Here is a 12,969-nt window from a genome sequence, read left to right as displayed (position 1 = left end):
AAAATTGGATGCGATCAGCCAACCAAATCCCAAAGAAGAAGAATGAACGAATGGCGGGAGTCAACTCAATCGCGCATTAGATTACTCATTCAGAGTAGTATTTTCGAAATTTCACATTCTATGAAACCATTTTTTTTTGCATACTATTTAGAAGGAATGGGGAAAGAATAGAGTTTTGGAATAAACACAGAAAACAAGGTCTGTGGTAAACACAGGCTTAGAAAATCTTATACGTTTTATTCTAAGAGTCTCTTTTTTGTGAATTTTAAATAATTTTTGTAATAATAAAAACCACAAAGGTTTCATAATTCATAAAGGTCATTTATTTTTGTAGGTACGTTTTTACCCGTTTTCATGACATCCCGTTACAGTCTTGTCCCATCGCTGCAATTACCGTAAGGGAGATGCGAAGGACAAGAACCATGCGTCCTCTGAAACACGACCCTGCCAAGCTGCATTGCTTCTTGACACATTTTCCCATGAAATATCATCAATCAACATCTTACAGCGCTCACAACTACTTTTGTTAAATATTCTACATTTAATGCTACTAATCATTCCCATCTGTTAATTTCCAGCTGCCAAAGAGAAGTGGAAAATTGGAAAGTGGTCAGAAGTGTCAGTATAAAGTATACCAGTATTAGACACATTATTCAAAGAATTTGTAAAAAAAAAATATTATCAATAAGGGTGTCAGATGAAATGGTCACTCCTGTGGGCTTATAGAGGAGGGGATACAGATAGCTAGAGTATAAAGTATTCAAAAAGTCAGATGTCAGTTAGTTCTGTCACACCCTGATCTGTTTCACCTGTATTTGTGATTGTCTCCACCCCCCTCCAGGTGTCGCCCATCTTCCCTATTTTCCCATGTATTTATATCTGTGTTCTCTGTTTGTCTATTTGTAGTTTTGTTCGTCAAGTCTCCCAGTGTTTTTTCCCTTGCTCCTGTCTTTGCTATAGTTCCTGTTTTCTAGTGTCCCGGTTTTGACTATTCCTGCCTGCCCTGACCCTGCCTGCCGTCCTGTACCTTTGCCCCACCTATCTGGATTACTGACCTCTGCTGCCCTTGACCCGTACTTTTGCCTGCCCCTGTTCGAATAAAAAACTTTTGTTACTCTGGGTCTTACCTTAAACGTGATAGGTTCTCAATTTTAAATACGTTTATGTTGTAATCACCCAATAGAAAACACACTGTATCTTCATTATTAATCAAATCCAAGGTTGATGCAAGGATATCAATGAAACTACCAATGTCAGAATCGGGTGGCAGATACAGTGCCTTGCGAAAGTATTCGGCCCCCTTGAACTTTGCGACCTTTTGCCACATTTCAGGCTTCAAACAAAGATATAAAACTGTATTTTTTTGTGAAGAATCAACAACAAGTGAGACACAATCATGAAGTGGAACGACATTTATTGGATATTTCAAACTTTTTTAACAAATCAAAAACTGAAAAATTGGGCGTGCAAAATTATTCAGCCCCCTTAAGTTAATACTTTGTAGCGCCACCTTTTTCTGCGATTACAGCTGTAAGTCGCTTGGGGTATGTCTCTATCAGTTTTGCACATCGAGAGACTGACATTTCTTCCCATTCCTCCTTGCAAAACAGCTCGAGCTCAGTGAGGTTGGATGGAGAGCATTTGTGAACAGCAGTTTTCAGTTCTTTCCACAGATTCTCGATTGGATTCAGGTCTGGACTTTGACTTGGCCATTCTAACACCTGGATATGTTTATTTTTGAACCATTCCATTGTAGATTTTGCTTTATGTTTTGGATCATTGTCTTGTTGGAAGACAAATCTCCGTCCCAGTCTCAGGTCTTTTGCAGACTCCATCAGGTTTTCTTCCAGAATGGTCCTGTATTTGGCTCCATCCATCTTCCCATCAATTTTAACCATCTTGCCTGTCCCTGCTGAAGAAAAGCAGGCCCAAACCATGATGCTGCCACCACCATGTTTGACAGTGGGGATGGTGTGTTCAGGGTGATGAGCTGTGTTGCTTTTACGCCAAACATAACGTTTTGCATTGTTGCCAAAAAGTTCAATTTTGGTTTCATCTGACCAGAGCACCTTCTTCCACATGTTTGGTGTGTCTCCCAGGTGGCTTGTGGTAAACTTTAAACAACACTTTTTATGGATATCTTTAAGAAATGGCTTTCTTCTTGCCACTCTTCCATAAAGGCCAGATTTGTGCAATATACGACTGATTGTTGTCCTATGGACAGAGTCTCCCACCTCAGCTGTAGATCTCTGCAGTTCATCCAGAGTGATCATGGGCCTCTTGGCTGCATCTCTGATCAGTCTTCTCCTTGTATGAGCTGAAAGTTTAGAGGGACGGCCAGGTCTTGGTAGATTTGCAGTGGTCTGATACTCCTTCCATTTCAATATTATCGCTTGCACAGTGCTCCTTGGGATGTTTAAAGCTTGGGAAATCTTTTTGTATCTAAATCCGGCTTTAAACTTCTTCACAACAGTATCTCGGACCTGCCTGGTGTGTTCCTTGTTCTTCATGATGCTCTCTGCGCTTTTAACGGACCTCTGAGACTATCACAGTGCAGGTGCATTTATACGGAGACTTGATTACACACAGGTGGATTGTATTTATCATCATTAGTCATTTAGGTCAACGTTGGATCATTCAGAGATCCTCACTGAACTTCTGGAGAGAGTTTGCTGCACTGAAAGTAAAGGGGCTGAATAATTTTGCACGCCCAATTTTTCAGTTTTTGATTTGTTAAAAAAGTTTGAAATATCCAATAAATGTCGTTCCACTTCATGATTGTGTCCCACTTGTTGTTGATTCTTCACAAAAAAATACAGTTTTATATCTTTATGTTTGAAGCCTGAAATGTGGCAAAAGGTCGCAAAGTTCAAGGGGGCCGAATACTTTCGCAAGGCACTGTAGATGCATCCGATTACATTTTTTTTTACCACCAAATAAATTAACAGTAGGGAATTTCTATGAAAAGAGATTCAACATCAATGTTATCAGATGTAAGTACGAGGTTCTCTCTTACAAATAATTGAAAACGTTTATGAACAAAAATGGACACTCCTCCCACTCTTGATGTTCTACAGTGGTGAACAGCATTATAAGGAGACATGTTATAAAGCATGGTTCTCTCTTCAGTCAACCATGTTTCTGAAAGGGCAACAATGGAACATTTTTGACTGAAAGACTACAGATAATTAACAAAATGGTCATGATTTTTAGGAAGAATGCGAACGTTCAAATTAAAGGCAGGAAATAAGCTTGTCTTTGAATTATAATATCATGATCAATATCATTAATATCTAATGGGACAGTGTTATCAGCGTTGATATCCAGCCAACTAAGAGAGATACACAGTCGGCATCATCCAGAGAGCGGAATGGAAAATGGTGCTGGAGGGGATGGCTTCTGTTTTACGGGCTCCTAAATAACTGTGCTATTTTGTGTTTTTTTTTGCATTGTCTGTAACTTGTTTTGTACATAATGTTGCTGCTACCGTCTCTTTTGACCGTAAAGAGCTTCTGGATATCAGAACAGCAATTACTCACCTCAAACTGGACGAAGATTTTTTCTTTAATGAGTCCGACGTGAAGGAAAAATACTTCTCCAAGACCAGGCCCAAATCCCTGTCATTCGCATGAAGAAAATACTGAAATTCCGAGGGCGGAGATCAGGGAGAATTTGTCGCGAGTGGGTAACCCGCCTCTACGATCTGTTCTACTGGCCATCGTGCATTCACTGGAAAATAAACTGGATGATCTCCGCTCAAGACTATCCTACCAATGGGACATTATCAACTATAATATCTTATGTTTCACCGAGTCGTGGCTGAATGATGACATGGATAATATACAGTTGGCTGAGTTTTCCGTGCATTGGCAGGACAGAATAGCTACATCTGGTTAGACGAGGGGTTTTTGGTGTGTGTCTATTTGTCAATAACAGCTGGTGTTCAATGTCTAATATTAAAGACATCTCGAGGTATTGCTCGCCTGAGGTAGAGTACCTCATGATAAACTGTAGACCACACTATCTATCAAGAGAGTTTTCATCTATATTTTTCGTAGCCGTCTATTTACCACCACAAACCGATGCTGGCACTAAGACCGCACTCATCAAGCTGTATAAGGCCATAAGCAAACAAGAAAATAATCATCCAGAAGCGGGGCACCTAGTGGATGGGGACCGGTTGCATCACCGCCTGGAATGGCAACTGCTCTGCATCTGACCGTAAGGTACTACAGAGGGTAGTGCGTACAGCCTAGTACATCAGTGGGGCCAAGCTTCCTACCATCCAGGACCTACAGTTGAAGTTGGAAGTTTATATACACCTTAGCAAAATACATTTAAACACAGTTTTTCACAATTCCTGACATTTAATCCTAGTAGAAATTCCCTGTCTTAGGTCAGTTAGGATCACCACTTTATTTTAAGAATGTGAAATGTCAGAATAATAGTAGAGAGAATGATTCATTTCAGATGTGATTTCTTTCAATTGTTTAACTTGGGTCAAACGGTTTGGGTAGCCTTCCACAAGCTTCCACAATAAGTTGGATGAATTTTGTCCCATTCCTCCTGACAGAGCTGGTGTAAGTTAGTCAGGTTTGTAGGCCTCCTTGCTTGCACATGCTTTTTCAGTTCTGCCCACAAATTTTCTATAGGATTGAGGTCAGGGCTTTGTGATGGCCACTCCAATACCTTGACTTTGTTGTCATTAAGCCATTTTGCCACAACTTTGCTAGTATGCTTGGGGTCATAATCCATTTGGAAGACCCATCTGCGAGCAGGCCCATTGTTGTGCCACTTTGGAGCAGTGGCTTCTTCCTTCCTGAGCGGCCTTTCAGGTTATGGTGATATAGGACTTGTTTTACTGTGGATATAGATACTTTTGTACCTGTTTCCTACAGCATCTTCACAAGGTCCTTTGCTGTTGTTCTGGTATTGATTTGCACTTTTCGCACCAGAGTGTACGTTCATCTCTAGGAGACAGAACGCGTCTCCTTCCTGAGCGATATGACGGCTACGTGGTCCCATGGTGTATATACTTGCATACTATTGTTTGTACAGATGAACATGGTACCTTCAGGCGTTTGGAAATTGCTCCCAGGATGGACCAGACCTGTGGAGGTCTACAATTATTTTTCTGAGGTATTGGCTGATTTCTTTTGATTTTCCCATTATGTCAAGCAAAGAGGCACTGAGTTTGAAGGTTGGCCATGAAATACATCCACAGGTACACCTCCAATTGACTCAAATGATGTCAATTAGCCTATCAGAAGCTTCTAAAGCCATGACATAATTTTCTGGAATTTTCCAAGCTGGTTAAAGGCACAGTCAACTTAGTTTATGTAAACTTCTGACCAACTGGAATTGTGATACAGTGAATTATTAGTCAAATAATCTGTCTGTAAACAATTGTTGGAAAAATTGCTTGTGTCATGCACAAAGTAGATGTCCTAACCGACTTGCCAAAACTATGGTTTGTTAACAAGGAATTTGTGGAGTGGTTGAAAAACGAGTTTTAATGACTCCAACCTAAGTGTATGTAAACTTCCGACTTCAACTGTATATACTAGGCGGTGTCAGAGGAACGCCCCAAAAATTGTCAAAGACGCCAGTCACCCAAGTCATAGACTGTTCTCTCTGCTACCGCACGGCAAGCGGTTTTGTAGCGCCAAGACTAGGTCCAAAAGGCTCAACCCCCAAGCCATAAGACTGCTGAACAATTAATCAAATGGCCACCTGGACTATTTACATTGCCCCCCCCCCCCCCCTTTTTTTTACACTTCATCTACTCGCTGTTTATTATCTATGCATAGTCACTTTACCCCTACCTACAAACTACCTCGACTAACCTGTACCCCTGCACATTGACTCTGTACCGGTGGTACCCCTGTATATAGCCTCAGTATTGTACTTGTATTATGTTACTTTTTATTTTATACTTTAATTTATTTCGTAACTCTATTTCTTGAACTGCATTGTTGGTTAAGGGCTTGTAAGGAAGAATTTCACGGTAAGGTCTACACTTGTTGTATTCGGTGCATGTCCAATACAACCATACATTTGTGTTATTTTTATCAACAGGGGTACACTTCCTATGGAATGCACATTGAGACAGTCCACATAACACCACTAAAGACTTCAGAGGATTATGACATTTAGAGCAATGTGTGTTTTGGTCATGAGATTAGTTGAAACACATGAACAAAGTAGAATTTATATGTGTTTATGTGTTGAGTGTGTATGCATGTCAAATCAGAAATCAGTTGACTATAGCGGAGTCACTTGCCATAAGCCTACGAGAGAGAAGGGGGGTGAATGACCAGCTGATCATACTTCAACTAGTCGTGGCAGCAGTACCTTTTCTTTTGATTAAGATGTTGGTTCCCTTCAGTCACTTGGCTCTCCTGAGAATATGAGCAGTTTCACCACAATAGATCTGGACCGTCTATCGGGGAAGAAATTGCCATTCCTATGTGCCCTCTCCATCTCGTTTAGGGCCCAGTTTGGGACGATCTGCCAGGAGTTTCTTGTGATTCTGTGTCATGCCATGTTTCAGTCTTTACGTCCTCAATTCTTTCGATTAAAATGTTATTGCGTCTTGATTGATTTCTGAGGTAGTCTCCTTTGAAAGAGTGCTTGTCAAGTGTTGTTTGGAAAATTGCGAAATCCTCACATGGTTTTGAATGCAGTCTGGCTGGTGACATTCGAGCCCTATAACTCCTCCACCTCCCACTGCGTACATTCCAAACTGTTTAAATTCCATTACATCCTTAAACAGATCATCAACACTTTTGTTGGTAGAATCCATAAAGAGTTGCAGGAAGGACTTAAAGTTATTTACCTGCAGATCTATTTGATCTTTATAGAACTTGAGTAGTTCATGGAGTGTAGTGCTTGATATGTATTCTTACATTTACATTTACATTTAAGTCATTTAGCAGACGCTCTTATCCAGAGCGACTTACAAATTGGTGCATTCACCTTATGACATCCAGTGGAACAGTAGTGCATCTAAATCTTTTAAGGGGGGTGAGAGGGATTACTTTATCCTATCCTAGGTATTCCTTAAAGAGGTGGGGTTTCAGGTGTCTCCGGAAGGTGGTGATTGACTCCGCTGTCCTGGCGTCGTGAGGGAGTTTGTTCCACCATTGGGGGGCCAGAGCAGCGAACAGTTTTGACTGGGCTGAGCGGGAACTGTACTTCCTCAGTGGTAGGGAGGCGAGCAGGCCAGAGGTGGATGAACGCAGTGCCCTTGTTTGGGTGTAGGGCCTGATCAGAGCCTGGAGGTACTGAGGTGCCGTTCCCCTCACAGCTCCGTAGGCAAGCACCATGGTCTTGTAGCGGATGCGAGCTTCAACTGGAAGCCAGTGGAGAGAGCGGAGGAGCGGGGTGACGTGAGAGAACTTGGGAAGGTTGAACACCAGACGGGCTGCGGCGTTCTGGATGAGTTGTAGGGTTTAATGGCACAGGCAGGGAGCCCAGCCAACAGCGAGTTGCAGTAATCCAGACGGGAGATGACGAGTGCCTGGATTAGGACCTGCGCCGCTTCCTGTGTGAGGCAGGGTCGTACTCTGCGGATGTTGTAGAGCATGAACCTACAGGAACGGGCCACCGCCTTGATGTTAGTTGAGAACGACAGGGTGTTGTCCAGGATCACGCCAAGGTTCTTAGCGCTCTGGGAGGAGGACACAATGGAGTTGTCAACCGTGATGGCGAGATCATGGAACGGGCAGTCCTTCCCCGGGAGGAAGAGCAGCTCCGTCTTGCCGAGGTTCAGCTTGAGGTGGTGATCCGTCATCCACACTGATATGTCTGCCAGACATGCAGAGATGCGATTCGCCACCTGATCATCAGAAGGGGGAAAGGAGAAGATTAATTGTGTGTCGTCTGCATAGCAATGATAGGAGAGACCATGTGAGGTTATGACAGAGCCAAGTGACTTGGTGTATAGCGAGAATAGGAGAGGGCCTAGAACAGAGCCCTGGGGGACACCAGTGGTGAGAGCACGTGGTGTGGAGACGGATTCTCGCCACGCCACCTGGTAGGAGCGACCTGTCAGGTAGGACGCAATCCAAGCGTGGGCCGCGCCGGAGATGCCCAACTCGGAGAGGGTGGAGAGGAGGATCTGATTACATTTACATTTAAGTCATTTAGCAGACGCTCTTATCCAGAGCGACTTACAAATTGGTGCATTCACCTTATGACATCCAGTGGAACAGTAGTGCATCTAAATCTTTTAAGGGGGGTGAGAGGGATTACTTTATCCTATCCTAGGTATTCCTTAAAGAGGTGGGGTTTCAGGTGTCTCCGGAAGGTGGTGATTGACTCCGCTGTCCTGGCGTCGTGATGGTTCACAGTATCGAAGGCAGCCGATAGGTCTAGAAGGATGAGAGCAGAGGAGAGAGAGTTAGCTTTAGCAGTGCGGAGCGCCTCCGTGATACAGAGAAGAGCAGTCTCAGTTGAATGACTAGTCTTGAAACCTGACTGATTTGGATCAAGAAGGTCATTCTGAGAGAGATAGCGGGAGAGCTGGCCAAGGACGGCACGTTCAAGAGTTTTGGAGAGAAAAGAAAGAAGGGATACTGGTCTGTAGTTGTTGACATCGGAGGGATCGAGTGTAGGTTTTTTCAGAAGGGGTGCAACTCTCGCTCTCTTGAAGACGGAAGGGACGTAGCCAGCGGTCAGGGATGAGTTGATGAGCGAGGTGAGGTAAGGGAGAAGGTCTCCGGAAATGGTCTGGAGAAGAGAAGAGGGGATAGGGTCAAGCGGGCAGGTTGTTGGGCTGCCGGCCGTCACAAGACGCGAGATTTCATCTGGAGAGAGGGGGGAGAAAGAGGTCAGAGCACAGGGTAGGGCAGTGTGAGCAGAACCAGCGGTGTCGTTTGACTTAGCAAACGAGGATCGGATGTCGTCGACCTTCTTTTCAAAATGGTTGACGAAGTCATCTGCAGAGAGGGAGGAGGGAGTGAAAGGATGTCAGGTCCGCAGGGAGGCGAGTTTTCCTCCATTTCCGCTCGGCTGCCCGGAGCCCTGTTCTGTGAGCTCGCAATGAGTCGTTGAGCCACGGAGCGGGAGGGGAGGACCGAGCCAGCCTGGAGGATAGGGGACATAGAGAGTCAAAGGATGCAGAAAGGGAGGAGAGGAGGGTTGAGGAGGCAGAATCAGGAGATAGGTTGGAGAAGGTTTGAGCAGAGGGAAGAGATGATAGGATGGAAGAGGGGAGAGTAGCGGGGAGAGAGAGCGAAGGTTGGGACGGCGCGATACCATCCGAGTAGGGGCAGTGTGGGAAGTGTTGGATGAGAGCGAGAGGAGAAGGATACAAGGTAGTGGTCGGAGACATGGAGGGGAGTTGCAATGAGGTTAGTGGAAGAACAGCATCTAGTAAAGATGAGGTCGAGCGTATTTCCTGCCTTGTGAGTAGGGGGAAGGTGAGAGGGTGAGGTCAAAAGAGGAGAGGAGTGGAAAGAAGGAGGCAGAGAGGAATGAGTCAAAGGTAGACGTGGGGAGGTTAAAGTCGCCCAGAACTGTGAGAGGTGAGCCGTCCTCAGGAAAAAGGAGCTTATCAAGGCATCAAGCTCATTGATGAACTCTCCGAGGGAACCTGGAGGGCGATAAATGATAAGGATGTTAAGCTTGAAAGGGCTGGTAACTGTGACAGCATGGAATTCAAAGGAGGTGATAGACAGATGGGTAAGGGAGAAAGAGAGAATGACCACTTGGGAGAGATGAGGATCACGGTGCCACCACCCCGCTGACCAGAAGCTCTCGGGGTGTGCGAGAACACGTGGGCAGACGAAGAGAGAGCAGTAGGAGTAGCAGTGTTGTCTGTGGTGACCCATGTTTCCGTCAGTGCCAAGAAGTCGAGGACTGGAGGGAGGCATAGGCTGAGATGAACTCTGCCTTGTTGGCCGCAGATCGGCAGTTCCAGAGGCTACCGGAGACCTGGAACTCCACGTGGGTCGTGCGCGCTGGGACCACCAGATTAGGTGGCTGCGGCCACGCGGTGTGGAGCGTTTGTATGGTCTGTGCAGAGAGGAGAGAACAGGGATAGACAGACACATAGTTGACAGGCTACACAAGAGGCTACGCTAATGCAAAGGAGATTGGAATGACAAGTGGACTACACGTCTCGAGTGTTCAGAAAGTTAAGCTTACGTAGCAAGAATCTTATTGACTAAAATGATTAAAATGATACAGTACTGCTGAAGTAGGCTAGCTGGCAGAGGCTGCGTTGTTGACTATGTAGGCTAGCTGGCAGTGTCTGCGTTGTTGACACTACACTAATCAAGTCGTTCCGTTGAGTGTAATGGTTTCTACTGTGCTACTGTGCTGCTATTCGGGGCTAGCTGGCTAGCTAGCAGTGTTGATTTACGTTACGTTGCGTTAAAAGAACGACAATAGCTGGCTAGCTAACCTAGGAAATCGCTCAAGACTACACAATTATCTTTGATACAAAGACGGCTATGTAGCTAGCTATGTAGCTAGCTACGATCAAACAAATCAAGCCGTTGTACTGTAATGAAATGAAAAATGTGATACTACCTGTGGAGCGAAGCGAAATGCGACCGGATTGTTGAGTGCGGAAGTTCTGTTAAGTTAAGGACGACGAATAGCTGGCTAGCTAACCTCGGTAAATTAAGATAATCACTCTAAAACTACACACTCTAAACTACACAATTATCTTGGATACGAAGACAGCAAAGACAACTATGTAGCTAGCTAACACTACACTAATCAAGTCGTTCAGTTGAGTGTAAGTTGTGCTGCTAATCGGTAGACGGTGGACTAGCTAACGGTAGACGTTAGCTAGCTAGCTAGCTGCAGGGCGGTGTAGACTGCGTTAGGACGACGAAATACGATAATTACGCAATTATCTATGATACAAAGACGACTATGTAGCTAGCTAAGAAGAAAAATTGCTAAGATTAGACAAATCAAACCGTTGTACTATAATGAAATGTAATGAAATGTAATACTACCTGCGGACCGAGTGCAGATGCGACCGCTCGCTCCAACCTCAATCCACATTGAGCTTTGAGGCGTTTTTCTGTCTAGTATTAGCCATGCTACAAGCTTGTTGTCAGCTAAAAATCCCTCTCAAAAACAACCTCCGCCAGATAAATGACAAACACACACAAGCAACACACACTAGAACACACATGCACCAGTACGATAAACAGACAGAAGGCGGAAGATCCTGGCTACACTTTACTAAACAAGCGGGAGATTATTAACACGGAACCCAAACCGGCTGCACGCGTGCGCCATCGTGCATAAATGTATTTTGTCCCCCCACACCAAACGCGATCATGACAAGCAGGTTAAAATATCAAAACAAACTCTGAACCAATTTTATTATTTGGGGGACAGGTCGAAAAGCATTAAACATTTATGGAAATGTAGCTAGCTAGCTTGCACTTGCTAGCTAATTTGTCCTATTTAGCTAGCTTGCTGTTGCTAGCTAATTTGACCTGAAATGCACAAGATCCTCTACTCCGTTTATTAATCCACACATAAAATGGTCAACCGAATCGTTTCTAGTCATCACTCCTCCTTCCAGGAGTTTTATTCTCTTGACTTTATATTGTGATGGGCAACTTTCATAAATTAGGTTTATTACCGCCACTGACCTCGTTCGTCTTTCAGTTACCCACGTTGGTATAACCAATGAGGAGATGGCACGTGGGTACCTGCTTCTATAAACCAATGAGGAGATGGCACGTGGGTACCTGCTTCTATAAACCAATGAGGAGATGGCACGTGGGTACCTGCTTCTATAAACCAATGAGGAGATGGGAGAGACAGGACTTGCAGAGCGAACTGCGTCACAAATAGAACTGACTTCTATTTTAGCCCTTAGCAACGCAGACGCTCATTGGTGCGCGCGAGCAGTGTGGGTGAAATAATTGAATAATATAGATTTCTAAATTTATTTTGCAATGCTTGCACATGCGACGTGAGCGGTGTGGTCAGCCTGTAACTCGCAAATTAGTGCTGTGGATACACCAGTCAAAGATGCTTTGGAGAGTCAGTGGTAGGAGCATTCGGTTACCCATGGAATGAGCAGCATAAACGAATAAAGCATTGCATCATATCATCGCATTTGTGGAAAAATTTGTCCTTATATAAATGCATTTCATGTAATTCTACATCATTTTCCATGACTGGAGACTTGGGTAGAATCTTTTTTCATACCGAACAAATTATGGAAAGGACAGGCTACTTCGACACTGACAAACTGAAAATCTGAACATCAATAAAAACGACCCTGTCTTGAATTCATCAATAGCCTAGGTGTAGGTTTGTGAAGACACATATTGTAGGCTACAATATGAGAAGGAAATTATAGTCCTAAAAATGCTTTCCAGTTTCCCAATGATGCAGAGCTCACTTTCTGGTGATGGCCAATGTACTTGTGCCAAAACTCTCTATCTCTCTCTCTTGTTTTACTTTGTAAAATAATATTTTGAAATGTATCAAATATGTTGGTAGACTACAGCAGACAGATTAGAGTCTTCTCTCTTCAGCAGGAGCCATTTTCTTTCCAACCTGTGTATTCCCATGATTGTATTAGAAATATTGAGAAAGGCCTGTTTTGTCAACATGCTGTTTGTTCACTGACAGATTTACTGCGCATTCCCAACTGTACGCTAGTTATTGGGCTACACTCCACAGCTAGGCTATTATTTTTTAAAGAAACTATTGATCATCTGTGGCTAAATTATAGGCCTTCTTGTGGTGTAGTAGGCTATTCAGAATTATTTAATTTATTTCTGAACACACAGCATTAATTCTATAACTTTGGCATATGTATTTGTTCTTCCAGAACCCTACGTGTGCAGCTATGATTCTGTAAGGAAATAAATGATCAAGTGTAACGCTGGAGAGATGAAAGTTGCAGGCTCATGTCTATCAGAGCAGAGAGAGGGAGAGATAACATAGAAAGAACATCTCATTCAAGTTCTGTGAGAA

This window comes from Oncorhynchus nerka, linkage group LG13, assembly GCF_034236695.1.
Source record: "Oncorhynchus nerka isolate Pitt River linkage group LG13, Oner_Uvic_2.0, whole genome shotgun sequence".
In the NCBI taxonomy this organism is placed as follows: Eukaryota; Metazoa; Chordata; class Actinopteri; order Salmoniformes; family Salmonidae; genus Oncorhynchus; species Oncorhynchus nerka.
This window is presented reverse-complemented; position numbering follows the sequence as displayed.